This window comes from Pavona decussata, unplaced genomic scaffold, assembly GCF_977016875.1.
Source record: "Pavona decussata unplaced genomic scaffold, jaPavDecu1.1 SCAFFOLD_302, whole genome shotgun sequence".
In the NCBI taxonomy this organism is placed as follows: Eukaryota; Metazoa; Cnidaria; class Anthozoa; order Scleractinia; family Agariciidae; genus Pavona; species Pavona decussata.
The window spans coordinates 997873-1025284 of record NW_028145698.1 but is presented as its reverse complement, the minus strand read 5'-3'; the positions used below and the strand labels follow the sequence as shown (position 1 = coordinate 1025284).

At 39.0% G+C, this 27412-nt stretch overlaps 1 pseudogene across 1 annotated transcript; it reads left to right on the top strand.

Annotated features, from left to right (window-relative positions):
* The first annotated feature begins 5243 nt into the window (after window positions 1–5243).
* LOC146454390 (thioredoxin reductase 2, mitochondrial-like) lies at window positions 5244–27388 on the top strand (annotated as a pseudogene). Its single transcript, XR_014859265.1, has 18 exons — window positions 5244–5451; window positions 6034–6099; window positions 7783–7839; window positions 8749–8843; window positions 10790–10839; window positions 11490–11564; window positions 13364–13442; window positions 15925–15987; window positions 17246–17316; window positions 18698–18717; window positions 20192–20283; window positions 21065–21239; window positions 22416–22552; window positions 23193–23288; window positions 23852–23944; window positions 24688–24759; window positions 25239–25336; window positions 26810–27388. The product of XR_014859265.1 is annotated as a thioredoxin reductase 2, mitochondrial-like (transcript).
* Window positions 27389–27412: the final 24 nt, after the last annotated feature.

Here is a 27412-nt window from a genome sequence, read left to right as displayed (position 1 = left end):
AATTTTTGTTGTTTTTATTCAGTGTGTTAGTCAGGAACACAGTCACATTGAGTCCATCTTGTAGAATGGAGTAAACTAAAGAGTTGTCGATAATTTTTCCCGGCGATGGCAGAGCGAGCGCAACACGCAAAAGCGCGCAAAAATCGTATCCTTCGAGGAGACACAGCGCGCGTTTCCTCGCAGGAGGCCAATTTCGCGCGCGCTGCGTGTTTCGCTCCGTCTAATCGACTGAAAAACATATGAGAATTGTCGTTATTTGGAGTAGAGGGTTTAACACTGAAAAGGTTTGTACGAAAACGAAATTGAGGTGGGGACTGACTATCAATTTTGGGTCGAGATACTGGATGAAAACATCATTGCAAGAAGAAGGATTTTTTTTCTCTTCTGTTAGCGTTATGCGGAAAAGTACAATCCTCAGCACCTTTGGGCGTGGTGATCCTCAGAACGACAGAAAATGGATTGAATGATCATTAGAAAAGGTTCCGGAAATAATCGGGAAGTGCTCGGAAGTCTTCGGTAATCTTCGGGAACTGAAAATACTGAAATCTTGTTTTTTCTTTCCCAAAAAAAGAAAAAAAGAAAGAAAGAAAGAAAGAAAGAAAACAAAAGAACTAAACGGTTAACAAAAAAAGGCCTTTAAAAAATATTCATTAACAGTAGTGAAAGCTTAAACGTTGAAAACTTTGTAAGATTTACCGGATTAAGAAACAATAGGCCAGATTGCATGCGTCACTACCGCTAATGGATAGTTCGATGGAACGAATTTGAAAAGTGCTTCTTTGGTTCAAAAACTCTGCTGGAGTTTTGTAATTTAAACAAACCCTAGTTTATCCGTAACTGCCAGTACCTGCACTAAAATGTCCTCTGATATAATACCACGTTTTTTCCCTGTTTTCTTTCTTTGTCTTCTTTAACAGCCGTTTTAATCATTATATGCTGATGAAAATAAGAACCATAGTTGGAACAGCAGGTGATCTGTCAAAATGTTATTGACAAAACGATATTCTTTTGACAATTTAAAATGATCTGTTTCCCTGAACTTGCATAGTTTATAACTTTCGAAAACTCGGAGCGCAAGGAGCCAGCAGTTGAAACGAGTAAGTATGTTTTCTATCCTTGTTGTTATTGGCTATTAGTAATATTTGCTAACTTTTCCTACGTATTGGCATTTTATTTGTATCTTCAATTCTATTAACCGTAAAGAGTGAGTTGATATAACCTGCCGTAGCAGCTGGTGGTTCTCATTCGGTTTCTGCAGCTGGTCATTTTACGGTGGCCAATCCTCACTATTTTTTCGCTTTGTCGGTTCTACTGTGATTAAATCGGAGACCTCGGCCCAGTTAAATCAAGCTCACACATCCTGAAAAGAGTATAATATACAACTCTTACTGATGCTCCGGAGACGTTTCTCGTGTAAACTAAAGTAGTAAAGTAAAGTAAATTTTTAATGTTAATAACATGGGAAGTGCTTGCTCAACCTACCGATTCATAGGCTCATGATAAGTGTTTGGCAATATCAGAGATCGAATTGAAATTTGGAAATGTTGGTTTGTGAGGAGAAGTGAAAACCGGAGTACCCGGAGAAAACTTCTCGGAGCAAGGAGGAGAACCAACTGATGTGTCATAATTCCGATAAATTTGTACGTAATCAATGACCCGCCTTGTAATTCAGTTTATGCTGCCAAAAGGTTGAATAAACGATCATTATTATTACGATCATCATCATCATTATTATTATTATTATTATTATTATTATTATTATCATCATCACCATCATCATCATCATCATCATCATCATCATCATCATCATCATCATCATCATCATCATCATCATCATCATCATCATCATCATCATCATCATCATCATCATCATCATCATCATCATCATCATCATCATCATCATCATCATCATCATCATCATCATCATCATTATTATTATTATTATTATTATTATTATAACAAGCTCAACCCACATATGACGCCAAGTCCGAGAATCGACCTCGGGCCACCCTGGTGGACTGCTCGTCTAATAACCGAAGAATTGGGACGATGAAGTCATATGTTATGGCCAACCATGGCCACCATACGTTTTAAATATGGCCACAATACCTTGCGAACCTAACAAAGCAATTGGAAAATAGAAAGACATTTTTTGTGAAATTCGTACCTTTACTGACAGCATTGTGTATGTTAGGCTTGAAATTTTTTTATAACTTTTCTGTGCGTTTAGGAGATTTCGTTCGCTAAGAATTAGGGGTAAATATACCAGTCGCCTTCTTTTACGGTACGGCGATCCCATCATTATTTCGGCCACCATCTTGGAGTTCCAGATTTCTCCAAAGGAAGAGAAGTTGTTTTTCAGCGTTGTACTCCTAAAATTTGTTGATTAATAGCATTGGAGTAAGTCGTCTTGTGTATCAGTTTCATCGGATAGATTTAAAATATATAACGTATATTTGCTAGTTTCAGATATTAATAACAGTGGAGTTCGGTTACGAGATTGATGACATGCTTAGCGGCATGTTGAATTACAAGTCCCCTCTCTGTCTCTCTCCTTATCTTTCCTCTTCCGGCCGCTTTGCTCCCTTCTCCCCCCTCCCCCAGTCTCTTATGCAGCTACAGTCGAACCTCCATGTGCGACTACTTCTCGTAAGCGACCAGCTCCCATAAGCGACCACCTTTCCAAAACACCAATTTTTTCTCAGTCAAAGTCCTATAACTGGAACCTCTCGTAAACGATCACCTCTCATAAGCGACCGCGACCACTTTTTGAGATAACGGCATTATAATTTTTCATTGTTTTTGACCTCTTGAAAGCGACAACTTGACAAATGGTCTAATCTCCATGTTCCCTGTATGTACTATGCTTCTCAGAGTTTACAAGGAACCTTTAGTGACAACCTAGCACTGCTCGCAGGAAAATGTATGCGATAAATTATCTTCCAATAAGGAGATATCAGCTGTTCTCGGACCCTCTGGTTCAACTCTCGTATTCGACCACCTCCCGTAAGCGATCACTAAATCTTGGCTTTTTGGGTGGTCGCTTACGGGAGGTTCGACTGTATTAGTTTTCAGTATCGTCACGCAACGTTTATAGTAACGAGAAGCAGCATAATCATTAAGCGTTGCGTGACGAACCAAACAACCACACTGTTGGGGCCTCCCAAATTGTTATTCTTGTGTTCATTGCTCATATTCACGGTTATCTTGACAGCAATCGTTTTCAATCCAACCCAAGAGAGGACAGAATGGCAAAGGTCATGGACGCACTGTGTAGTCTCCTATGGAGTATTATCTGGCTGATAATTCTGCTCCTCATCGCTCTTCCAGTGGGGTTCATAGCCGCGATACTCTACGTCATCGTATCTCCTTTTAACGCTTGCTGCGATTGTACTAGAAGTCTCACGGATTTCTTCATGAAAGGAATAAACTTCCCATACAACGCAGCGAGCAATTGTGTGAACGGAAAACGAGGATGTTAGACTACATCGGTTCTGCATCTCAGTGTTGCAAGCAGTTCCATGAACTCCGATCTTCAACTGGAAGTTTAAGGCGTAACTGAAATTTTAGTCTACATTGCCGGTCGCAGTGCGTGAGGGAAATCCCTGACTGGTACCCGTTGGCAGGAGGTTCTGTTTTTTTGTTTTTGTTTTTGTTTTGTTTTTTTTCTACGCGAGATTTTTCAACCGTAAAGAAAAAAGATGGTGACTGTAAAACTTTTAGCTGAAACTTGTGTGCAACGGCGAATGAGACCAGTTTCACGAAGTGGTGTTACACGGTGAAACTCTTGTTTTTTCACCACTGCGACCGTTGCGAGTCGTTGCAGAAGTAGAAAGCCGTTCTACTTTTCGTGAAACTTGTCTCGCAATGGAAGTTCGAAAAAGTTTCACGAAACCGACCATGTTACACAGTGCAACGCCTGCTGAAACTTGTTTCGCAACGCCGTTGCACAGGGTGCGTTGCACACAAGTTTCAGCTAAAAGTTTCAACGTGAAGATTTTGTATAGTGGGTCTGCAGTGTTAAGAAATTTTCTGTGCGTTTTTATGAGGGTTTTCGTACACTAATATTTATGGGTAACTGTACCAGTTGTTGTCTTTTTTCCGTACGGTGGATAACGCCCTACTGTCAGGTCCGTCCGCTTGGACTATGTCGCCTGGGTACGACGCAGAAAAACGCCCAAAACATCAAGCGCAATTTATATATTAATTATTTTACATAGTTTGCAATTAAACCCGCTGAATGATACATTCCTTGTTCACTGAAATATTTATTCCATTCATAACGAAGGCACATAACATTACACATCTGTAACTTAAAGCATCGAGATTTGAGCAAGATACGTGCATTCCTCTATCATCATTATCATCAGTACAACAGTGGATATTTAACATAGGCTACAGAACGGCTTTTACGTTACGAAATACAATTAAAAACAAGATCCTGAAAGAAAAGAAGAAAAAGTACTCATTAAAACTGATGATTCTCTAATAATAAAGTTCCTCATTGTTTTTCTTACGATGTATTTACTTGGCCCGTCTCATTTTGACTGCTCAGTACTGCTCGTCTTCATCAGGCAATGAGCGATGGTGGGCCGATATTAAACATTCGATATAGAGCGCTGCACCGGCATCGGAAGAGGTCATGGGCTCGACGCCTGTTATCAAAGTCGTATCAAAGTCGTGCAAATTTTTTCAAGCTCTCTCAGTTCTCAGCTAAGCAATTTGGTTCTCAGCCGCGATGGTCTTCTTTGAATTAATAGAGAGATTTAGCATCGCATTTACGGCAAACGGCAAACGCCAGCCTGACTGATTTTCTCTTTGTTGAAAAACAATGAAGCTTTTTCGGTTTAAGCTTATCTCCACCCAGTCGGCGACAGCTATCGAGCAAACACGAAAAAGAGAGAAGTGAGTACGAGAAACACAAGTTTATGCATTTTAGAACAAACAGCGGCTTGACGTTTCAGCCCTTGATCCTCTCTTTTATCAAATTTACCAGTTTTCCTAAGAACTACGGTTTCGTGGATTAAAATGATTTGGGAAGAAACCATTGTGTGGCTAGTTTGATTCCCCTCTTCCGCCCCCCTCCACGACCAAATAAAAATAAACGTTAAAAAAAAAAAAAAAGAAAAAGAAAAAAAAAGAAAAGAAAAGAAAAAGGACGCAAGAAGAACGAGGCAGACTGGAGCGCGCGAAAAGAGCTTAGTAGCCGAGCTTTCATTGAGCCCGCGATCTTGTTGCTGTCCAAAAAGAATCGAAGCAGTGAACTGAGAATTTCAGTAGCATAATATTTGTACCTGTATGTCTTCATCAAGTATATTTGCAGAATCTACGCAGTTCTTTTAACGTTCATGAGTTTTCTAAGGCATTCTGTGCGCCTTAAGCACATCAGAGGCCATCTGAAGTCATGCAAGCCTGTTACAGATACCGCTCGTGCATTGAGTAGCTCGACAGGTAAGAGCTTACGTAAGTACTCTGAATTGTTACTGTACACTAAAAATTTTAAAAGATTTTAAAAATGCTAAGATGCTGTTTTTCAATACTGTAAATCCTCTATTAAGGTAGGGAGAGAGGGAGGTGGGCTCATATGAGCGGGCAAAAATTCCCCCTTTTGGGAAGCAAGAAATTTCCTAAGTCTCCCTCTCATTTAGCCCCCACCCCCTATCCCTTCACAATTGAAACAACATATGACAGATTATGCATAGTTTTATGCATAATTTTTGATCATCACGGCACTGATGAAATTGCACAGAATATCATCTACATCCAAGTCAGCTAAAATCACAGGATATTCTGCAAAATTGAGTAGGATAATATTACTGTTGTATTACAATCAACAAATTGGTAGCAAAGCACACTTGTATTGCAGAAAAGTTGAAGATGATCTATATTTGGCCATTTTTCTTCCCAACACGTTACACATATTGCAGGATATCTGTTGTCTATGGACAACGAATATACAGTGTTGCAATGTATTGAATTATAATTTTGCATGTACAGTACATGTATCACTGAAATGAGTCTATCTTTTTTCAGATTCACAAGACTATGATCTTATTGTTATTGGAGGGGGGTCTGGGGGACTAGCCTGTTCTAAGGAAGGTGAGAAAGAAATTTCAAATGATTAGTTAATAATCATGCAGTATAATTTATTGTAGTAATGGTAATGGTAATGTTTTTATATACTGGCATAATTATCACATAGTCTCATGGCAGTTTATTCTTCTGTGGGGTGAGATTGGATGTCATCATGTAGATTAATGCAAACTGAATTAATTTTACATACCTCGCACTGCTATCATTGATTTTACAATAACTGTCCAAATTCCCGCGCGCTGATTGGCTCGTAGCTGTTGTCTATAAGAGTACAGACAATAAAAATGACGTCAGATGTAACGCGGGCACTTTCTCAACAAAAAAAATAGTCAATTCCACTCGTACTTTTTCCATGTAATTGTAAAAAACATTTACCGACGGCAGTTTTCTATGGTCTATACTCTTATAGACCATAAAATGATGCCATAAAATGTCCAAAACTTGGCAGTGAAACCACTCGCCTGCGGCTCGTGGTTCCACTTGAGTTTTGAACATTTTTTGACGTCATTTTAAGGTCTATAAGAGTATAGACCATAGAAAATTGCCGTCGATTTGTTAAATAGCTGTTCTCTTAAAGCCATTCACTTCTTAAAGCTAGCTGACAATGTACATGTACGTTCTACTCTTGTGTATTTTTAGAGCTACAGTGTATACATTACAATAAAATATTAACCCCCTAACCCCTTATTCATGTATCAAAGATCAAACTTATCCTAAGTTGTCCTTTACTTAAATTCTTCTTATAAAAGTACTGTGGGGAAGTTATTTATAAAAATATCCAGAAAATTCACTATAGGTGATTATTTCCTTAATTCTCATGACCTCAGGGGTTCATATTACATGTTAGTGCTTGAAGGGTTAAAAAAAATGTTTTCAGATTTTGTTAACTCAACACTTTACTGTTTTGATGTTGGTTTATCAAGGTCTTGTGTGCTGACCAATACACTGTGCATCACATGTCTCCACAACACCATGCATTGACCTCAGTACTTACATTTTAAACCATTAGTGGCCTTATCATACTTATATACTTTGCTGTGATGGGTCAAAATTTTATCCTCTCTACCAGAAAAAAAGTTTGGATTGGGGCAAATTTTTAACCAACAAGTACGACTATGACAACAAGTTTTTCCATTATAGATAAGAAAACACACAAATGAGGAGGTGTCACTTTGGGAAGAAAACGAGATAGCCATCGCCATTTTACTATGAGTTTACAATGTATGTGAGAATGGCATTGATAGTACTTGCAAAATATAATCTGCAGACAAACAATAACAGTAATCATGTGGACACTACAGATATCTCCAAGAATTATTGAGCCTGAGTAGAGTTAACAAGGTTAAGCAAGACGTTCCACTATAAAAGGGCAAGCCCCTCCTGTTTAGTGGTGGCAAGTTGTTGTCTCTAGTGTCCTCTGAAAAAATATGCCTCAAAATTTCATAATACCTTCACAGGAACATAAGATATCAAGGTCTAATTTTTATAACAGGGTTTGTTCTGAAAGTAAGCCAATTTTACCAGTATTAGGGCCACAGAAAAAGACACATGTTATTTGTCAGTTGTTGCACTCTGATGGTTGATTATTAACTGAAGGTGAGAATGGCCAGGCCAGGCTCCTTTTATACCGGAACTTCCTGTTTAAGCTGACCAGTGTGAGTACTAAACTGGCTTATTATGTCTTAACAGCTGCTCAGTATGGTAAAAAAGTTGCAGTGTTGGACTATGTCTCCCCATCAACACAAGGTGAGACAAAGATCCCAGTTTGCTGTCAATTAGACAGTTTTGTCCACCTGGTAAATTATCTGAAGAAGCTCTTGTGAAATGTTTGAATGTTTTTGTTTTGGAAATGAAACTTCATAGCAAATTTTATCCAAGTCTCTGAATTTCAGTATTTTATAATGAAAATTCTTGCTCAGACTGCTTGGCTCTGCAGACTTTCGCACAGACTAGAAAGTGGGCCATGAGCTTTGAGGTGGCCTGCATGCAGTGGCCGTGGGCCGTGTGCTGCTGGGCCGCCGGTCGCCTTTTAGCAAAACCCTAATAATGTTCAAAGACCGTTTAAATTAAACTTATTTGCAGCTGATGTACATAGCTCAATTACAGAGTTAAAATACAATAACAATACTACATAAAGAAACCAGGGATAAATTACTATATTATACACCTGTAGAGCGGTTTTCAATTGATTATCGAAAGTTAGTCCATGTTTACTTTGGTTTTACATTACTATGCTCTGTGATTGGTTAACAAAACATGGGCCACTTTCTCAACCAAGGGGAATCCAACCAAAACCAACTACGTTTTCGCCGCACACGTTTTCCCATCCGTGGCACCAGTTACATGTATTTGATTCAAATTCTGATTGGTTCATTGTGTTGTTTTCATGTCAGTGTTGTAAGTGGGTTTGTTTAAGGACACTCAATAAATGGAAACCGCTCTAAAATACAATTTGTCATAAATTTATACTGAAACTAGAAATGTTCAGTCACTAAAATTTAAAGGTTACAAAATCTTGCCACATCGTCGTCATGTTCTACAGAAGGTCACCAACAATTGAAAGAACCTTTTTTGCAAGCAATGTCTGCCCTAAGATTGTAACTGTGGACAATTCTTGTGTCATTCTTTACAATTTTATCTTCTCTCTTTAAATAGGAACTATTTGGGGACTTGGTGGAACCTGTGTTAATGTTGGTTGCATACCAAAGAAACTGATGCATCAGGCTGCATTGCTTGGAGAATCATTTAAGGTAGACAAATAATTATTACCAACACTTATCAGCACTGAGACACACGTACCATCCCCGTGGTATGGCCAATACCGTACGTATGCGCACAACCATATCACCCGGGCAGTGGCAGCCATGGACAGCTGTTTCGCCCTTGTTGGGGCTCATCAGCATGGCATAGCACTTGCGGTTCCCAACCAACAGCTACCACTTGCCTACGGTGGAGCTGGCGCTTAAAGGAGTGCTGTGCACTCGCCTCGGCAGTAAAGGGTCTCGATGCGCGGGTTTACTCACACTTCTTGACCCGACAACTATGCCATGCTGATAAGCCCCAACAAGGGCGAAACAGCTGTCCATGGCTGCCACTGCCCAGGTGATATGGTTGTGCGCATGCGTACAGTATTGGCCATACCACGGGGATGGTACGTGTGTCTCAATGCTGATAAGTGTTGGAAATAATTATTAACCCTTTAACTCCGAAGGCAAAACAACATTTTCTCAAGATCTAGGACTACAAACTCAATGCCCATGTATGATAAACCATTTTATAATTACAATAATATATTAATTAAATGAGTAAGAAAAGTTATGGCTTTGAGATACATGTAAATGGCCTTTTAAAAGCGAAAAAAAATTTAAAATTTCAAAAATGTCCCAATCCTTGTGCATATTAGCTATATCCCTAAACTATAGCTTATTTTGCAGTTCTCAACATGTTCATTAATGTGAGAGATGCTTTAAGACCCACAACTTCTAGCGAAAAAAAGTTGACAAGTTATGGGGGTGGTCAACCATATCACATATGGGAGTAGTCTTCACAAGGCCATCTTTGTGTCAAAAATTCATAGAAATCTGTCAAATATTGAAAGAGTTATCAATGGCATTATGTGCCAATTGGCACTCTTAGGGTTTAAAGGGCCCACAGCTGCATTGATACTATTACCAAAAAGCTCACAGGTTAATAACCTGAAGAAACTCAGGCAATGATTATGTTTTGTACCAAAGACTGTTTGAAGACCCCACAGTGAGGTTTTTGGGCCTCTTTTTGCCCTCTTGGAATGCCTGGTATTGAATAAATAGGCCGTATTTATTTATGGAAAGGAAAAGGAAAAGGAAAAACACCCCAGACATGGCAAACGTACACCCAGCCGCCCAAAGCTGATGTTTCATCAGTACATTGCCAGCGTAATCAGCCAGGCATACCCACCAATGCCAGAGGAGATTCAAAGCATGGTACATAGACTGGAAGGCGTGGAGATTAAGCTCGTGACTGACTGCAGTGCAGTTGGCTGATGATGATGATGATGATGATGATGATGATGATGATTTATTTATGTTAAGGACGGTGCCTCAGCTCCTAATACAGACTGAAATATTTTTGCACAGTTTATGACTATGTGGGAAAAAGGAGATCTTAGTATGGACTACTGGAATCCAGAAAGAAGATAAAAAGCGGTAAAAATACAAAGCAATGTATGGCGATTTTTCCAAACTGAAGCTTTATTATCTTGGAAAAATGCATGGTTACCCCCAATTTTCTTTAACTTATGGATACCAAGAGCACTTGCTACACACTGTAAACTCTGCATTCCCAGGACAGTTTTAAACCACACAAAAATATCAGTATATCAGTAGGCACCACCTGTAGGAAACCCAAGGCTCTTGAGATGCACAGAATGTATGCACAGTTACAAAAGAAGGCACCGTCCTTATTATAAGTTACAGTTTACATGTGAGTTTTTAACTAATCTCTCCAAAATCAAATGAACTGTCAGTACAGTAGTGACTAGAATCTGATGTGTACTTTCCAAATAAGAACACTGTGCTAGATCAATTTTTTCATTAATTTAATGCCTTTTCAATTGATAAACTTTTTGTACATCTACGGTGGTTATTTCACTGGTGGGATCTTCACATTAAGTTCACCGTCTTTAAGCTCTTGACATACTGCGTTTCTTGTTTTGAAGGATGCAAGACATTTTGGATGGAATGTGCCTGAAAACACAACTATTTCCTGGTATGAGTTGTGTTTGTACAGTTCTAAGTAAATTATAATTTACACTATCTAGTAATGCAAGAAATAAAGGGAAGTCATTTCCTGAAAGGGATAGATGGAGCTTTCCATGGTGAAAATAATGAAAGAATCAGCCCTTGAAGCAATTTCACAAACGGTCCCAGTTCTTATTATCATATTCTAGTGACAACCACAAGAACTGTCTGGTCTGCATTCATTAAATTCTTTTTTTCTTCTTCTTCTTCTCTTTTTTTTTTAATCATATGACTAGAAGTTTACTGAAAAACTTCAGAAGAAAAATTAAAACTTAACCTTTCAAAAGTTGGATGGCATTTAGTTAATTTATTTAAACATTTTCTTTTCTGCCTGAATTTTTTTTTCCACATTATGTTACTAACAGTAAATTACTGGTTGTTGCTGACAAACATGTACAAGTATGGCTGCATGTATGTGAAATTACTCTGAGGGCCAATTCTTTCAATTTACCATTAAAAAAAACATTCTATAAATTGTTTAGTGTGGGAATACTTTAATCTTTCAGCCCATTTAGCATGTATCAACTGAACAATCAGTTCAGCATTCTTGATTTAAAAATAATCATCTTATTTCTGTACAAGAAGAATATTAAAAGGTTGAAATCTTTTACATTTTAGGGAGGCCCTTGTAACAGCCGTCCAGAACCATGTCAAGTCTCTCAACTGGGGCCACCGAGTCCAGTTACATGACAAGTAAGAAACATTTTTGTATGAATACTGGTATTCACTTGTAGACTTCATCACTTAAGGACGGTGCCTACTACAGTGTAATACCAAAATATTTTTGTGCGGTTTATGACTATGTGGGAAAAGCAGATCTTAGCAAGGCCTATTGGAATCTAAAAAGAAAATTGGGGGTAACCATGCATTTTTCAGAGATAATTAAGCAGTAATATCTCTAAAAAACGCCAAAATATAAAGCATGTATGGGGTTTTTTCCTAAATTGAAGCTTAATTATCTCTGAAAAATGCATGGTTACCCCCAATTTTCTTTTGAGATACCAAAAGCATTTGCTAAGTTCTGCTTTCTCTGTATAGTTTTAAACCGCGCAAAATATCCCTGTAATAGTAGGCACCACCCATAGGAAACCCGAGTATATCCCAATGCGCAGTAACAATTAGGCACCGTCCTTAATTGTCAGCATGGGAACTCGACAGAGTGTCCAGCAGGGGTTGAACCTTTGACCTCCCACATTCCGACCAGGTGTTCTGACTTACCACTAAGTTGCAGGTAGACTCATACACTGTAGTTGTCGTGAGCTCAACTCCTTTGGAATTGACAAGGCAGACCATGATATAACGGAAACTGATCAGATGTACAGTATGCTGCAGTACAGTGGGGCATGGTATCCTAAAATACTTTAAAAAGACTAGTACTGTGCTGTGTTGTATGGTGATGTAAGTGTGTGGTATGGTATGGTATGGTATGGTATGGTACAATATAGTTGGTACACTAACATGAGGTACAGTAATGCACAGCAGAGCGAGGAGAGAATTTTGAGATCAGTTCAGTGCACTTGCAGATGTTTTCCATTGGTATTGAATTAGTTCTCCTTTATAATATTTTATGAGGGGACTTAAATAGGAAACTCTGATATAAAAGGGGCCTGGCCTGGCCATTCTTGCCTTCAGTTGACAAACAACATTTGTCTTTTTTTAGGTCCCTTATTGATAAAATTTGCTTAGAAACCAATATCTTATATTGCTGTCGGTGATGATAATATGAAGTTTGCAGCACATTTTTTTCAGAGGAAACTCAAGTCAACAATGTGCCAAGACTGAACTGCATCTAAATTTTTCATTTTACACCCACAGAAGTGTGGGAGAAAGAAGGGGCTTACCCTTTTATAGTGGAACTTCTTGTTTAAACAACTAGCAAATTAAAATTTTCATTTTAAGCAGTAAACCAGAAACCACTCTAACTTTGTATTCATTGCTACCTTTGGCTTTGATCTTGTCACATCCTCATTGTGGTAGAGTTGACAGTTCTTGCCCTTTCCCACATTCGCATTGACAATAATTTCATATCCTGGATTCATCATCATCAGAGCATCGTCAGAGCACACTCAAGTCAATAATGTGCCACGACTGAACAGCATCTAAATTTTGCATTTCATGCTCACAAAGGTGTGGGAGAAAGGAGGGGCTTGCCATATTTTAGTGTAATTTCCTGTTTAAACGACTAGCAAATTATTAATTTTAGTTTTAAGCAGTTGACCAGAAACCACATCTAACTTTGTATTCATTGCCATCTTTGGCTTTGATCATGACACAGCCTCGTGGTTGCAGCATGGACAATGGTTTCATAATTATCCTGGATTCATCATCATTAAACAGTTGAATTATTTCTTGTTTGTTCACTTCTCAATGTTTGTAAATTCCAGATCATTTTAGTGGTAAAGAGTTTTTCCCATCATAAATTAAACTCAGCTTTGTGTGTATTAATTTTGTTATTAATTATTAATTTTTGTTGTGCTTTTGTTCTTTTTTAGAAAGGTTGAATATCTTAATGCAAGAGGCTCATTTTTGGACCCTCACACAGTCAAGGCCGTACTGAAGAATGGAACTGAGGTAAATAGTCAAGTCTTTGCCACTTTGGAAAAGACGCGCAGCCTTGGGTGAGAATGAGTGTTGTTCAACTATGTGGTCGTTATGGAGGCCACCCTGAGCATGCACTTTGTCATACGCGGAGGATTATCAATTATTATAATTACCACAAAACTATCACATACATGTGTGCATACAGTTGAGGTTTGTGTGGAAATGCCTTCTCTTAGTGGAGTTCCGAGAGCAGCTGTCCAAATTATGACAAAAAGGACATGGGAAATGTTGAATTTTTTCTTAAGTCGTTCCATTAGAATGGAAGAGCTTTATTAGAGAAACAAACTGCACACCTGCTAATGTGTAGAGTTACCTTGCACATGTGTTTTCAGTTAAGTGACTTTAAGACACTATCAAAAAACAAAATAGTAGTTAGTTAACTCGGCTTCATTGAAGGTATGATGTTAAACTGTCTGCCTCGTCTCCCGCAGTACTTCTTCGCATACTTAGGTTGCGTTTTAATAGCTGAACATTAGATTTCTCTTTTCGTGTAAATTTGGGAAGACGTATCTGCACCCTTTCGCTGATAGACGATAATTAGGCAGGCGCGAAGGAGGGGGGGGGGGGGGGGTTCGAAGGCTTCGAACGAACCCCCTTTGAAGATCACTAATGACGGAAGAAAAACTTTTAAATAAAGTTCCTGTGGTCGAAATACATCAACCAAAGAAAATAGAGATATAAACCCGTTCTTTAGGCCTTATATCTTATCCTCAGTAAAAATAAAAATTGTCAAGAACCCTTGCAGATTCAAAATTTTAATGACGTTTCTTTTTTGCGGTAAAACCGCATCTGCTCGAAAAAGCCATAGAAAAGCATGCTTTGCGATACGTTTTGTTCTCTGAATGCGGCATTGTTCTGAAAGGAGATTCACTTCAAACTTAATAGTTCAAGCCTTGTTGAGTTTCACGCGCAATTACGTACAAGTTCGTCTCAGAATTCCCACCACAAAAGCGGTAAGTCAACGATACATAATTTTGTTTATTTTCAATATTCACTAAATAACCTGGTCGACTTTCGTCTTGTTTACATGATCGTGTCTTTCCTTAACCTCGTGGCTTAGTCACACCGTTGAATTGATGTCCGTTGTCAGTGAAACAAAATTGAAAGGCATCATTTCAGTTTTTGAATCATCCGCCTGCTTTAACTTTGAAACCACGTACAATAGGTCTTATCACGGTTTTGATCCCGACGACTTCCCCAACCTGTACATGCTCCTGAAAATTGCTGCCACCCTTCCAGTCACCACTTGTGAATGTAAACGTTCCATAAGCGCAATGAGGAGTTTGAATAACTACATGAGGTGTGCCATGCTGGGAGAGAGTAGGCTGTCCGCCCTGGCTCTAATGCATATCAAATATGATATGCCTTTCAATCTTGACGAGATAGTCAATTTGTTCGAAGGCCTGCACCCGAGAATGATGCAGTTTACCAACTTAATATATGACTATCAGCAGATCGAACAGCTATCAGAACTTGACAGGGCGCGGAATGTACATTGAACTTTCTTGTTTAAGTTGAAACAATTATGCCGTCGAAATGATGTATATAGCTTAAAAAGCTGCTGTAAAACAAAGTTGTGATTTGCCTAAAATGGGTCTCAAAATGCAGGAAATGAGGTTTCTGGGAACCTAGATTTTCAAAAATTTCCGGTGGAACATGCCCTCGGACCCCCCCCCCCCCCCTACAACGAACACCCCCATCGAAAACTTAGCTACGCGCCTGTTAGGGAGCAGGGATGGCGCAGCGGTGAGAGCACTCGCCTCCCACGAATGTGAGCTAATGTGGCCCAGATTCGGTTCCCGGACTCGGTGTCATATGTGGCTTGAGTTCTTCCCTCCACAAAAACTAACATTTCCAGAGCCACCCCGTGGATTCCACTGAAGTTCCCATTATTTTATTTATTTATTAACTAAAGAGCCATTTAAAACCTCTTATGAGGGATTTCTAGTAATCATTGCACGTATCCCTATTCCGGAATAGGGTCAATCAAACGCTGTATTAGGAATATAAGGAACAACATGTACATCAATAAATAAATATAGGTACAGTTGAACCCCGTTAATACGACTACCTTCGGGCCGCGAAGGTAGTCGTATTAACGAGGTTGTAAAACTATTAACTTAAGGAAATGACTGCACTTTCAATTCGTTCGGGGCACAAAAAAGTGGTTGTAGTAACGAGGTGGTCGTAACAAGGCGGTCGTAAGACCGTGTTCCACTGTATATGACTTCCCAAAACGAGTAGAGGCCTGTTCAAGTAGAATCGTCGATTTGAGTAAGATTACGGGTAGAATGTTCTTTGCTGCACACATGCATCTTTTCGTAATGTACTTGTACATGCTAACATCTGATTTATCTTCTCAGTGATGTTAGTTATAATGGGCATTTGTTTAGGTGCAGTTTGTGCTATATAATGGATATTTTATTTACGTTTTTACCATTTTGACTTCCAGAAAACTTTAAGAGCAAATAATTTTGTGATAGCTGTCGGAGGAAGACCTCGATTTCCCAAAGAGGTTAGTTCGTGAAACATTTAGCACATGAAGACAAAAAGGCAGAATTTGCCGTGTTCAAAGTTACTGACATCAGCTCTTTTATTGACTAGTAATTACGGATTTGGGACACAACAATCACAAGTTCAACGCCTTAGAGCGCTTTTCAATCGAGTGTCGTAAAACCAAAACCAAAGTTATAACGCTGGCCAATCACAACAGGTGCAAACAGTGCAATGAACCAATCAGAATTCAAAGCAAATACGTGTAACCGGCGCCAAGCGCGGGAAAGCGCGTGCGAGCGAGGCACGGTTGGTTTTGGTTTTACATCCCATTGCTTGAGAAAGTGGCGCGAGTTTTATCAACCAATCACAGAGCGTAGTAATGCAAAACCAAAGCAAAAACGCAGTTACTTTCGACAATCAATTGAAAACCGCTCTAAGCCATGCTTTAACCAAATATCTAACTGTTAAGCCTCCTATAATATTGGAATGTTCCCATTTGGTGATGTGCCTTCAGACGTCTACAATTAGTGACAACTTACAACTTTAGTTAGCTATTTTTACATGTAGTGAACTCTTGAATGTTAAAATGATGCACTAAATTCGCTTAAAATTTTAGTGACTTCGGGGTATGTGTTTTTCATCTGGTTTAGGGCCACAGACACATGTCATATACATTGTACGAGAGTAGGTTTCATTTGAGTGTCTAAAGTAGTTACGAAATTGCTTTGAATTTGTTTTCAGTTCTGTGCTCAATGATTGGTTAGCAAAACTCACGCCACTTTCTCAACCAATGAGAAACCAAACCAAAACCAACCGTGACTTGGTCGCACGCGTTTTCCCGCGCTTGGCGCCGGTTACATACATTTACTTCGAATTCTGATTAGTTCATTACGCTGTTTGCATCTGTTGTGATTGGTCAGACACTCAATTGAAAACCGCTCTAAGGATTGCAAGTGTGGGTTGGTCGATTCTATGTTTTTCAAATCAATCCGATATGAGTACGATATTTGGCACTTTTTCGATATCGATAATCGATACCGATATTGTGACGTCATCATCCAAGACTTTTCTGTGATTTTATCAGCTACCCTCAAAAAAGTATTCAACTGAGTGGTCACGTGAGGAGTATCGAAAAGGACCGAAACATCCGATATTACTCGCAAGTATCAATATTCTTCAAGGAAACCCCAGAGTCCACGGTATCGAGTATTTGGTATCGCCAGTTGTCGTGTATTCCAATGATTTATTTTTCGTTTCACCTTTCTTTCTGGTTCAAGGTACCAGGTGCTGTAGAGTATGGCATCAGCAGTGATGATATTTTCTCCTTGAATAAGTCTCCGGGGAAAACGTGAGTACTTTAAATAAGGACAGTACTTCCTTTCCTACTTCGCATACGTTCTGTGAATCTTGGGATCGTCTGAGAAGCTCTGATTTCTTAAAGAAGGTGCCTACCGTTTCAGAGGTATTTTTTGCGTGGTTTATGACTACATGGAAAAAGAAGATCTCAACAAGGGCTATTGGAATCCAAAAAGAAAATTGGGGGCAGCACATATACTTCTTTTATGATCAAGCTTCAATTTGGGGAAAAATCCACGCATTGTTTATTGAGTGTTTTTTTTTACAATTATTGCTGGTTAAGTATCTCTGACGAATGCGTGGTTACCCCCAATTATCGTTTTGGATGCTAAGACTTGCTTTTCCCATACAGTCATAAACTGCGCATGCTTACACGAGATGAGGCACTGACGAAAGGCTAACGCTGGAAAAGTCAACACTCGAATCTCTTTCCGGTGGCCAATTTACCTTTAGTTATCAACTCTGTTGATAAACCAAACATTCGTTTCTACTCCCCACCGACGCAGCACTATAGTTTCTTTAGAAACTAACTCCCTTGACCCTAATAACGGCTGCGTAGGACATTAAGGGCCCGTTTTTCAAAAGATCCGATAAATTACCGGGCCCGATAAGTGTCTTTGGTGATAAATGTTCCTTAACAGAAGCCAATTTTTGTTAGCTTTGAATACTAAATTTTAAAATCGTATAGTTCTATGAAAACATTGACCAAGTACAATGTCTGTAATCACTTTGTAATTGGTGAAAAAACATTTAAAAATATACTTATCGTGCCTGGTAAGTTACCGAGACTTTCGAGAAACGGGCCATTATCTTAATTACATGGTTCCGAGCTTATGGCCTAAAGTCGTAAGCGCAAAAAGATACGCTAGAAGCTTTGGACTATTATTGAAGCGGCCAAAACTACTGGGAAACGAACCCAAATGGGGATTTTTCCTTTAAAAAAACAAACAAACAAAAAACAACTTCAATACAACTTGAAAAACAATGATCTGCTTAAATTTCGATGGCTTTGTTCCGTATGATTTTACAACCTCACTTTCATGATTGCTGTCTTTGCAGTAAGCAAGAGGATTCTAAAATGAGCCTCTGGTGTTTCACTGGTTAAATCGGAATATTTTGTAACCAGAACACTTTCAGTGGAATCTAGATTATTTAAACCCTTCGATTTTTTGTCGAAACTCCCGAAACTTCGACTGAACCAAAAGTTGTTTCCCTTGCATTTTTTGTTTTTTAGCCCCAGTTTTTAGAACTCCCGATTTTTCGAACCAAACTTAGTTCCCTAGGAGGTTCGAAAAATCAGTATTCCACTTTATGTACATGTATGTAAGGTTACATTAGCACTAGAATTCACTGCATTTTATTCTCTTTTCCAGATTAGTTATTGGTGCCTCTTGTATCCTTGTAAATCTATGTCTACATTTGTGGCACTTAAACAAGAATTTCCGCTATAAAAGGGCAAGCCCCTCCTTCATTTCACACCTTTGTGGGCGTGAGATGCAAATTAAGGCGCCGTTCAGTCGTGGCAAGGTGTTGACTTAAAAGTCCTCTGAAAAATATGCTTCAAAATATTATAATATCACTAAAGCAATAAAAGATATCAAGTTCTGATATGTTTAACAAGGGTTATTCGGAAAACTACGCCAATTTTATTGGTAAAAGCCGAAGAAAAAGACACATGTTGTTTGTCAGTTTTTTATGCTCTGATGGTTGATTGACAGCTGAAGGTGAGAATGGCCTGACCAGGCCAGGCCCCTTTTATACCGGAACTTCCTGTTTAAGAAATAAATAACGACTTAGCTAAACGGATATGTTGTGGTTCAATGTTATCCATGGTTCAATTTTTATTTTCATTTGTTTTTGTATATGGCAGTGTATGATATTGAGTATAATGTATATGGCAATGTATGATATTGAGTACAAAACGAAGGAAAATAGAAACTGAACCAAGGTTTAAATTGAACCACAACAGATACACTCAATTGATGAGTTCTAGTGTTTGCGTAGAGATGTTTGATGAATCTTTGTGTTGAGAAAATGCTATGGTTCGTAAACAGCTATCTCCCTACAGGGACCATATTTGTGAAATAACGTTTGTAAAACGATCGAAAATGCTGATATGCGTCGTAAACGCTGTCCAGAGTGGAGTCATTTTAAAATGAAGCCCTGTCGTATCACCGTGTACAGCGTAAAGGGAGCCTTTCGAAAAACGTTTGACGGAGGAAATTTAAAAGACATCGCTGGCGCGTCTATTTGTTGTTGGATAAGCAGATGACTGAATTCGTCCCTCTACTAACAACATTGTGTTTGCTAGGCTTGAAGTTACTAGAACTTTTATGAGCGTTTTTAGGGTTTTCGTGCAAGGTGGATTGCCATGTTTCATACCCACTTACAGTTTAAGTTGGATGCATAACATACTATTAATCAACATACTATGAATTTAATTATTCGATATTACATCGCAAAACATTTCTAGCAACAGTTATTTACAAGGCAAAACATTTCCGCCCGCAAATAGCAGGTGCTAGTCGAGGCAGGCCTAGAAAAGGGGGACAGCAGTCAGCGATAAATTACATAAATAAATAACATATACAAACGTAAATACATAACATTTACAAAATCAACCACTTTAATAAGTAAATTATAAATTATACTAAACTCATTGTAAAACTAAACTATTTTTTTCTTGAAACTAAACTAAATGAGATTTTCAGTATCGACTTTATAAATTAAACTGTGTATCCTTCCGATAGTTCGCTATTTTTTTAATGCTATATCTTAATGCTATTTTTTTGGATGCATTCGTGGGTTAACCAATTGTAAAGGCACGTGTAAGCGACAGTTTTTCCCTTAACACTGTGTTATGTAAGATGTTGCTCTAGAGTGCGCTGGTTTCCTGACAGGGCTGGGATTTGATACGTCATTAATGATGAGATCGATTCCACTCAGAGGCTTTGACCAGGTAAGGCATCTCTTGATTGAGCAATAACTTATTTAAAGTAATTGTAGAGAAGCCTGTTTGAAACAGACATGCGTCTGACGTCCTTTGGGAGTGCAATGAAATTATTGAGTATGTTAGATATTCGTAGGTTCGTAGGCCCCTTAGTGCTTCTTGTGTTTTTGATGAATGCCCTTCACTCCGTTGTGGGGGTTGGCAACCTCTTTCTTTTCTGATTATGTTGAGTTAACGATTCCACTTCCAAGGTAATGTTATTGACTTACTTGCTCACTTACCTACCTACCTACCTACCTACCTACCTACCTACCTGCCTATCTACCTTACCTGTTTACCTACCTACGTACTTACCCTACCTACCTACCTGCCTACCTACCAACCTACCTACATGCCCTACCTACCTTACCTACCTACCTACCTACCTACCTACCTACCTACCTGCCTGCCTGCCTGCCTATCTACCTTACCTGTCTACCTACCTACGTACTTACCCTACCTACCTGCCTGCCTACCTACTATCTACCTGCCTGCCTATCTACATGTACCTACGTGCCTAGCCACCTTCCAACCTACCTACCTACCTGCCTGCCTATCTACCTTACCTGCCTACCTACCTACCTACCTACCTACCTACCTACCTACCTACTTACCTACCTGCCTGCCTGCCCACCTACCTACCTACCAGCGTACTTACCTACCTACCCTACCTACGTACATGCCCTCCTGCCTATTTACTATGCAGTTCCTTAAGTAGTAGAAGTTTAACCTTTTTTTTTTGCGTAACCAGCAAATGTCACAATTGGTGACAGATTACATGGAGAACCATGGAACTAGATTCCTCAGGCAGTGTGTTCCAGTTAGAATAGACAAAGAGGACAATGGACTTCTTCATGTCACATGGAAAGAAACTGTTACTGGCGAATCACATCGAGAAACATTTGAAACTGTTTTGTTTGCAATTGGTAAGTGTTTTGGGCAAGCAATGGGAGGGAACTTCCTTTAAACCTCTCGTAATTGCCTGTTCTGATTTGAAGAAATGAAGAAATGAACTCCATCGCCAGAAAGATCACATTTGAGTCAATATATCAAATCCTAAAGTGTGACCATTCAAATGAAAGCTACTGAGCAGCACTTTCCTGTGGTACTGTTTATTATGCTCTACAGGTTGGCTCTAACTTTTGAGTCAATATATGAAATCCAAAAGTGTGACCATTCAAATGAAAGCTAGCTACTGAGCAGTGCTTCCCTGTGATGCTGTTTATACACTGTACAATATGGTTCCTACGCTTCCAAATCCTCCTTTTAAATGTTCCTTCTTACTTTTGATTATTTGGATGAGATTCTAAAGTGTAACCACTTGAGTGACAACTATTGGGCAGTGCTTTCCTAGAGTGCTGTTTATTATGCTTTACAATATCGTTCTAACTCGTGACCTTCTGGCTGAAATCCTAAAGTGTGACCTTTGTAGTAAAAGCCACTAAGAGGAACTATTTTTTTGTGCTCCACTCCTTACACCAAGGTATTTTTTGTGCATTTTATGACTATGCGGGAAAAGCAGATCTTGCCAAGGCCTATTGGAATCCAAAAAGAAGCTGGGAGGTAACCACGCATTTTTCAGCGATATTGAAGCAAACGTAATTCGACCTTTACCGTTAAAATGAAAAAACCTTAAAATGACCTACTGGTGAAATCTTAAAGTGTGACCTTTGCAGGGAAAGCTACTGAGCAATGTTTTCCTTCAGGAACCTTTGCATGTTCCACTCGTTGTCCAGTTATACGGGAATAGCAGATCTTATCAAGGCCTCTTAGAATCCAGAAAGAAAATTGGGGGTAACTACGCATTTTTCAGAGATATTGAAGCAAACATTATTGCAAAAATTTGTGAAATATATAGTAATATAAGCTTCATTATCTAAAAATGTTAGTGTGGTTACCCCCAATTTTGTTTTTGGATTCCAACAACCCTTGCTAAGATCTTCTTTTCCCGAATAGTTATAAACCGCGCAACATGCATTTGGTTTAGATTTAGAAGGGACCGTCCTAAAGAAATCCGAATGTCTCGTACCAGCCCGAGTTGTGCAGAACGCATGCGCCTTGAGACGCAAGTCAATGAGACGAAGAGCTGTTATCTTTCCTAGGTAGGGATCCTGAAACTAGTCAATTGAATCTCGAAAAAGCCGGAGTAGAAGTTCACCCACAAACCAACAAAATTGTGGGAAAGGACAACGAGCAAACGACAGCCTCTCACATTTATGCCATTGGGGATGTCCTTCAGGTAAATTGTAATTACGTTATTCATCAAACAACAGCAGAACTTCCTCAAAAAAAAAAAAAATTGGTATGTTCACATAATAGTATCCGCGGATTTGCCTGGAGATGTATTCGAGAAAGGAGCAAATCTTAGGTTTAAGAGGACATTTAATTTCTAATACCACAAAGTGTATGAGCCACGTAGCACTCATGTAATTCAATAGAAATGGAATGAAACTATTTTTGACTGCTAAAATGAGGACTGCTATTCTTTTAGTTCCCCAGGCTTGGAAGCGCTGTGAAGGAAATTTTCACAGGGCTAGCAAGCCCACGGAACTATAAAGAACGTGGTCCTCACTTTAGAACTCAAAACTGAATTTATTCCATTTAGTTTCTAAACTAGCTTACAGGGACTATTCTGAGGGTAGAAAAATATAACTTAGATTAAACAGTTAGAGGAGAAGGGAGAGCTTGTTCGTGTATTTTCCACCAATTTAACCAATTAGGGTGAGTATATGTAGGACTTCAATATAGTCATCTAATAGTCATGCATTCCTGTTTTGGGTGCCTTCAGTAATTGATGAAACTGGACTTCATGTGAAATGCCTTTTTTAACTAACACGAATAATTGTTATCACAAACGTTTATGTTTTCTTCTCTAATAGGATCGTCCAGAGCTGACTCCAGTGGCCATTAGGGCAGGAAAACTTCTCGCTGATCGACTGTTTGGGGGATCTGACATCACTATGGACTATGATAAGGTAGATTTTTATATTTATGGAATGAAACTATTTTTGAGTGCTAAAATGAGGATTGCTGTCCTATTAGTTCCCCAGGCTTGGAAGCCCAGGTTTGCACATTGTTCAAATTGTGTCATGAACAAACGAACCCCATCGCTAGAAAGATCACATAAAAACTAGTAACTTTACCAAGTTTGGTTTTGTTTCATTGCGTCAAAGGTCGCCCAAATTCCATACAAATGTCTCTGAACTTGGTAAACTGACTAATTTTAATGTGATCTTTGTTGTGATGGACTCCAGTTTCTGATTAAATGAGAATTTGAACTTCGGAACGGACATTATTGAAGATTTGTATGTTTACGTGCAGAACATCACAAATTCAAAGTTACACTTTCATCCGGGGCACCACAAAGCTCTTAAAACAACGGTTCATAGGATTGACTGGAAAACCAACGGCGAATTAATGAACAAACAGACAGAAACAGTAGACACTGGCCCTGGAACAATAGAGCTTTGTTATACACAGGTCCAACGAAATTAGACGTTCTTAAAAGCTGTGTGCTATCTGTTTCATTTCACTGCAGGTCGCCACCACAGTCTTCACACCTTTAGAGTTCGGCACAGTCGGACTGTCCGAAGAGAAAGCCATTGAAGCTTACGGAGGAGACAACATTGAGGTAAGAGCATTCTGTAGCCACCAACTTTCCCGCGCTTGGAACTGGTTACACATTTTCCTGCGCTTGGTGCTAGCGACAAATTTTCCCGCGCTTGGCACCGGTTACACATTTTCCCGCGCTTGGAACCGGTTACACATTTTCCCGCTCTTGGCACCGGTTACACATATTCCCGCTCTTGGCACCGGTTACACATTTCCCGCGCTTGGGATCAGTTGTATGCATGATTTCCCACGCTTGGAGCTCATTTTACATTCATCTAGGCTCGGCTCTACCTGCATGTTTCCTTGCGCCTGCTAGAGCTGGTTACAGGCTTTGTTTCATTAGGATTGGTGCCTTTGTTGGGATTCCGCAAGTTTCACTGCGTAGCGTAAGTACGGCTGCCTCGCATGCGAATGCCCTTAGCGGTCAGGAGTGAATTTGCAAACTTCAAGTTTTACGATATATCAGGAAAGTTTACAAGGCACATTTAAAATTGAATGACTGACTGACTGACTGACTGACTGACTGACTGACTGACGGACGGACGGACGGACGGACGGACAGACGGATGGACCGACCGACCGACGGACCGACCGATCGACCGACCGACCGACTATAAGTAGAAAGTAATGGAACTTTAATCAATGTTATCCCCCCCAAATCCCCAACAGAACTTCTCTAATATACAAATGTGTTTTTTACATGCCACTCAGTGACTCACAAGTTCAACTTCATTGCCTGTTTGCTATGGTTTGCTTCTGTAGGTTTATCATGCCTTTTACAAACCACTCGAGTTTGCTGTACCTGCGAGAAACTCCGAGCAGTGTTACATGAAGGTAAGCTGCTCCGTCAAAGGTTGTTAATTAAGGACGGTGCCTACTAATACAGAGGCATCTTTGCGCAGTTTATGACTATGCGGGAAAAGCAGGTCTTAGCAAGGGCTATTGAAATGAAAAAAGAAAATTGGGCGTTGCGGGGAATTTTTCAGAGATAATTAAGCCACAATAACTCTAAAAAGCTTTAAAATGCAAAACAATATATGGCGTTTGTTGTTGTTGTTGTTTTTCAAATTGAAGCGTAATTATCGCTGCAAAATGCGTGGTTCCCCCCAATTTTATTTTTCCATTTCAATAGCCCTTGCTAAGATCTACTGTTTTCCACATAGTCAAAAATCACACTAAAACAATTTTGAATCAGTAGGTTCTCGGACTATACCGAGATGCGCTGAACGTATGCGCAGTAGCAAAGGGATGCACCGTCCTAAAGTTCTAGACTAACGTCGGTGAATTTGAACTTATTTCTCCTTTGGTTACAGGTCGTATGCTTAAGAGAGGGGGATCAGTTAATTTTAGGGTTGCATTTTCTTGGGCCTTCTGCTGGTGAAGTTATCCAGGGCTTTTCTGCGGCTATGAGGTAATTAATTAACATTTTTATTACACCCATTTTGAAATCACTGGTGATCCCTGCAATCTGATTGGCTCTCAACAGTGCGATTTATATCCAAATTGCACCATTTTTTGCTCTAAATCGCATCCTTTCTTTAGCCCATCAAAATGGAAACGAAGTAACAAAAAAAGAAAATTAATATTGACAATGATACTCTGTGATTTCAAAATAAGTGTAATAAAGTGGTAATTGAACTTTGTGTCGTGCAATTTTGGTCTGAAATCATACTTGTGATTTCAAATCACACTCGCGCTGCGCGCTCGTTCGATTTTGAAATCACGCGTATGATTTCAGACCAAATTGCACTCCACTCAGTTCAATTACCATTATTAATCAATGTTTGTTGACCAGCGAGAAAGCTAGTTTAAATTATTATTCACCTCTGTATTCCTTTAACTGTACTTTATTTACTTCGATTAGTTTCACTAAGTATTTGGGTGTCCCAAACTCCACACAATTAACATTGTATTTAAACTATTTTTCTTCTTTTGTCCTTTTACACTTTTCACTTTTCACTATCTAACTCTAGTAACAATAAATTTATTGTGAGTTATTTTGGCTTTTTGCTATGAATACTTAATGCCGAGTTGGCTTTAATCATCTCACATCCAACTAGCGTAAGTGGAATAATTGCTTTATTAAAAACAATCAAGAAATATTGCTAGATATTGCTGATTTGGTTTTACAAGAACATTCAGAAGACAATTAAATGGTCGCCATTTCTCGGGCATGGTATAATGGCTCATATACCATGGCCGCCAAGCCAATCAAATCCCTGGAATTGCATTATATAATGATCCAATTTTTAATAATATTTCTTTCGCTGGTGTGTGTAATTTAAATTGAAAACTTATTCAAACATTTCTGTAGTTACGTATTCGTGTGAGTTAAATAAAATTGACTTGACTTGACTCGGCTTGAAGGTCATAGTATTTTCTACGTTTTGCGGTTAAAATTGTTTTGAAATTAAAACTGAGTAATTTTTCTCGTGCACAAAATACTGTGGGATCACCCAGAAGGAGATATCAAGTGATTTTCTCTCTCTCTTTTTTTTTTTTTTTTTTGTATTTTATTGAATTTTTTCATTGTTTTAAATACATTGCTAATACATTAAGTAGAAAATTGACATACATATTGTAATAAAATAGAAACAAAACACGCGTATACACGCACATACACTCACTTGCAATCATACGCGTTACTCTGTCAACAGTGGTACTGGTTCCTTTAAAATGCAGAAAGCACAAGACATGATCAGTTTACAGTTCTCTAAGTTGCAAAATTATTCCTTTCCATTCGGGCCATGGGTAGTACACTACCCCTAACGTTCGGGTTCATCTGGAATATTTGTAATTTTAACCAAAATTTGGCGTTATCTGTGTATTGAACGGTGAAAGCTCCAGATTTACTCCTTGTTGCATCTGTTTTTATTCATTAAAGGTGTGGCCTGACGTACAAAAGTTTATCTTCTACAGTGGGCATTCACCCGACATGCGCAGAAGAGGTTGTAAAGCTGCATATCACTAAGAGGTCTGGGGAAGACCCTACTGTGACTGGCTGCTGAGGATAGATTAACCTCCACTAACAAATGCACCTGGGAAAGAGCTTAAACACTGGGTTCACACTAGCGCCGAAACATGTTTAACCGAAACATGTTTTCTTCTAGACATCTTTCTTTGTATAATTGCATTCTTTGGCTACAAACGTGTTTCTCTCTCGGCTCTATATTGATACGGTTGTACGAAAATGGAGCTCGAACTTAATCTTTCATTCTGTACAGTGGAACCTCGTTAACTCTCTAAGCCCTAACAGTGATCAGCATCAAATTTCTCCTTGTAATGTCAATTCTCATTCAAACTCCGAGGTCACGAGAGCTAAAGATATGATCTCATCAAAGTGAATTTTCTTGATACGTTAATAACTTCTCCCCGGTACTTTTATAAGAAAAGTATGGAGACAAGATGGGAGAATTTGTTCTTTGATATTAGGGGTTAAAAGGTTAATACGACCACCTCTTTATTACGACCACATTTTTGTGCAGCG